Source organism: Carlito syrichta, unplaced genomic scaffold (genome assembly GCF_000164805.1).
Source record: "Carlito syrichta isolate Samal-C Ts95f unplaced genomic scaffold, Tarsius_syrichta-2.0.1 Scaffold302582, whole genome shotgun sequence".
Classification (NCBI taxonomy): Eukaryota; Metazoa; Chordata; class Mammalia; order Primates; family Tarsiidae; genus Carlito; species Carlito syrichta.
The window spans coordinates 417764-421930 of NW_007246678.1; the positions used below are offsets into that span (position 1 = coordinate 417764).

Here is a 4167-nt window from a genome sequence, read left to right on the forward strand (position 1 = left end):
GCCGAGGTAAGGGAGTGGAGGGTAGGTGAGGGAGGCCGAGGGGGGGCGCCGGCGAGACGCCGGCCGCTCTCAAGTGTCCCCGCGACGGGCCACCTCTCCCCGCCCCCGCAGGCCGATCTCCTGGCTGCAGCCACCGCTGGGGGCCCCCGGGGGCGAGAGCCGCGACCACGCCACGGACCTAGACGTCGTCGCGCATGCGTAAACCCGTTGGCTGGGGTTCCGCTCTGGGATCTGGGGCTACACCCCAGCCTAGGCCGCGGGCCGCGGCTATGCTGCGCAGGCGCACTTCCGCCGGCGGGGCCCGGACGCGCTGTTTTCTAGGGTTGCGCCCCTGCCCGGGCCCCGGCCGAGTCTGCGCTGCGCATGCGCGAGTCCTCTCGTGGGGGTCGCGCTTGGCGTCGCCCCGGGCTTATTGTCTGCGCACGCGGGGGGTGGGGGTGTGTTTCTCGTCCCGGGGGAGGCTCCAGCCCTTGAGTTTCGCCTTCCCTCCCCATCCTCTGCTCAGCATAGGCTGCTGATGTTTTCATTTCTGTGCCCCCGGGCCTTGGCTTCTGTCCCGTGAATCTAGTCCCCCAGTTCTGGGCCCTGGACCGGCTTGCTAACTGAATGACAGGATATGCTTTCTACATTTGATCCTGATGTCCAGGGACAGCACGAAAGTTTGACTTTGCTAGGCGAGCTGCTGTGGAATGATGGGGAGAAATCGCTGTACGTCTTAAGCCGGAAGATGTTGCTGTGCTCAGCCCCGGAAATAGAGGTTTTCAGACGTTGAAAACTTTCCAAGTGCTCCTCCTTGGCCGAGCAAGAATTGAGTTGGAAGGCGAGTTCAGAACGAACCTTTTGTTTTTGTTCTTTGCAGAATTGCATAAAATGTTACAACAGCTCGAGCCTGGGACTGTAACAAAATGCAGGTCATAGAGCTGCCTTGTACAGTGCTTGGCAACTTCATCTTTTTCAGAGCTGAATAAAAGTGGTCGAGTTCACAAACAGTGCTTTGGAACACTGCTTTCCCCCCACCCTCGAAAATGACAGTCATTATTTAATGTTTATTGAGCCTCCTGGCTTTGCACCTTTCTAGTACCAAATTTCTGCTTGGCTTTACACCTTACTGGACAATGGTTCTTAGTTAGTCTGTTTCTTGATCCCTGGGGCTACTATGGAAAGTTTCTCACAATGTCATTACTGTGAGCTTTGCAATCTTATAGGATGTGCTGATACAGGCATTTGGGGGCTGGAATAGAAGAACCACTTAGGCTCCGAGAATCTGAGTACACTAGGTGAAATGTAATCTTTTTATTTCCTACAGCACTAGGCAGTGTATGCATGTCATTAAAGTAGCAGGTAAAGGCAACAGGAATGATATGTTATTGCATGCCCCACTCCCTCCATGCAGGCCTTAGTATTGTTGCTGAGCACACCAAGCAGACCCTCACCTCAGGGCCGGTGCATTTGTTGTTGCCTTTAAGTTCACTTTCCCACTCCACTCAAATCTGCACTGCACAGGCATTCCTTCAAGTTCTGAAAAAGTTTACACCATTTCTGAGAGGTGACTACCCTACTAAAGTAGCCGCTGTTTTGGCTTTCCGACCTCTTGTCTGCTCTTCTGGTTTTGTAGCATTTAATCACTATCTGATGTTATGTATTTAGATAGGTATGATCTATCTACCCCTCCTCAGAAAGTATTTGTTAACTGCATAAAGTAAAATTGGAATCTAACTCCAGATGAATCTTGAATTCAGCATGGATTCTTTCCATTTATTCAATATTTATTTTTTATCGGGTCCTGTCCTTGGTGCTTGAGGTGTATCAATGAACAAAAGTGGCAAAGATCCTTCCCTCTGGAGCTTACATTCTAGCAAAGAATACTAAACAAAGCCATATTTGATTATTATGTTAGAAAATTATAAATACTATAAAAAAATGAAAAAAGAACAAATGGGATTGGAGTGCAGGTGTGGATTGGAGGTTTAAACAACATGGTAATGGTGAATTTGAAGATGGAGAACTGGGAAGTGTCCTGGGAAAAATTGTTTATCATGCTTTAATGTCTTTCATGGGGGCCCATAGCATGATCACTGTAACAAATGTCACCATTATAGGATATGGTGAAAATAGAGTTCAAATTATTCAGGATTTTATGGTTTACCTTGGTACATCACATGAAGAGACTAGACTCTCATGGAAGACACTAGCAAAACTACTACTGTGTATTGTGCTGAGAGAAAGTATATATTGTCTCCATAGTTTAGTGCATTTTACAATTGCCTCTTAACGTCCCTCTGACTGTGGATGACTAGTGAAGATCTTTTCTAAGAGTGGACATTAGTTTTCTTTATTTGAAACTGTGCAGAAGAGGAGCTTAAATAATTTGGCATGATGTCATGCTATAGGGTATTAAATTATCTCTCTTAGAGATTTCTGAATGCACCAGACACACCTAACCAAATTTCAGTCCATCATTAAAGGAGGCTTAGAGAAAGAGGCTGATGGAGAGGAATGACACTAGAAAGTAATATGTGTTTCCCCTCATGTCCTTAAGTAGGTTACCAATATTCTGTTCTAACATCAAAAAAACTATTAATCTAGGTCTATAAATGTAGGGAATCCTTGTAATTGCTTATGCCCTAGAAGACTGTCATATTCAAGTTTGTTTTTATCAGTTGGCTAAAATGAATGTTAAATGCTCCATAGATACTGCTACTATTGAGGTTTACTTGGATTTCAATGACTACAAATCAAAATTGTTCAGGAAAATGAGATTTGAGACCAGACACAGAATTCCAGGAATAGAATTATCAGGATTGCAGAATGACATTAAAGATTCCTGTTAAAGACTAAAAATAGAGGTCCACATAATGATATTTACTTCAGGGGAGCAGATAGCTTGATCTCTGTAAAGGATATTCATAATGTCCATCGGTGGAAGACTGAGATGCTCCTTCTAGCTTTCATCATCTGGAGGAAACATGTGTCCAGGTGACATGGTGACCTCATTCTAACAACCTGAAAGTTTCCAGGAAATTTAAGCCATAATAGTGTTTCAGCATTAATCTAACTTTGGAGTATGTGTCTTTTATGTCTTCAGCCTTATGAATTTACCTGAGCTAATATTTATTATGTATAACTCCCCATGGATGACATTTTGATCTAACAAATATCAGTGGATGATAGTATGTGAATAAATCATAAGTTGTGACTACTTTATAATATATTCTCCATTATACTGGACGTGTATAATACCGAACAAAACGAATCCCAAGTGGAAATGAACCAAGGCCAAAGGGGCCTACCATGTTGAAGTAATATTTATGCTGTAGGCAGAGATTTTTAACAAATTAGGATTCTTTTTAACAGGCATGTTAATATTTTTTTAAAAATTTGATTAGATGTAGTAAGGACCTAAATTTCAAGTGGATTTACAAATGAGTCTCAAGTCCCAACTCATGCTAGTTAATGTAACAACTTAAACATATTGTATAGTTTATGCTGATTATTTTTGATATTTGAAAGTGACACTTGCTGTGTGACTAAAAAGACTAAAGTTGACATGCTCAGTAATCTCTTTAATTGTGTACAGCTTTATTTTGTTCTGAGGGTTTGACTCATCATTCTTGGTAAAATTTGGAAACCTTTTTACAAACAAAAGATTAAAATAGCAACTGTGTTTCTATGTTCTACACATCAATTTGCTGTTTTTCATCAACTTGTGGCTTTACCATTTCCTTTGAGTTTGTATTCTAGTTTTAGTTGTGCTGTTTGTTTTTTAGTTTAGTCCATCCTGTTTACAATTGTCCCACGTCATTTAACAGCTGTATAGGTATTTTATTGTTATTTGTTGTTAATTTGAGACATCTTGTTCAAGTTGGAGCTGACATTACAGCTAATGTTATCCTTGTTTAAAAGTGACAATTGAAGCCGGCTTGGTGGCTCAGCCTGTAATCCCACGCCTTTGGGAGGCCGAGGTGAGTGGATTGCCTGAGCCCGTGGGTTCAAGACCCACCTGGGAAACTTGGCAAGACCTCATCTCTACAATAAATCAAAAAGTCAGCCGGGCGTGGTAGTGCATCCCCTTAGTTCCAGCTACTTGGAAGGCTGAGGCGGAAGGATCACCGGAGCCCAGCAGGTCGAGGCTGCGGTGGCCAGGAGCGGACACTGCACTCCATTCTG

General features: G+C 43.3%; 1 protein-coding gene across 1 annotated transcript in view; it reads left to right on the forward strand.

The window, feature by feature from the left end:
* Positions 1-29: 29 nt before the first annotated feature.
* The window catches only part of RCBTB2 (RCC1 and BTB domain containing protein 2), a 55606-nt gene continuing 51468 nt past the window's right edge, over positions 30-4167 (forward strand). The window contains exon 1 of the mRNA XM_008056950.2: positions 30-73. The gene's annotated coding sequence lies outside the window, so the exon portion shown is untranslated. The remainder of the gene's footprint in view (positions 74-4167) is intronic.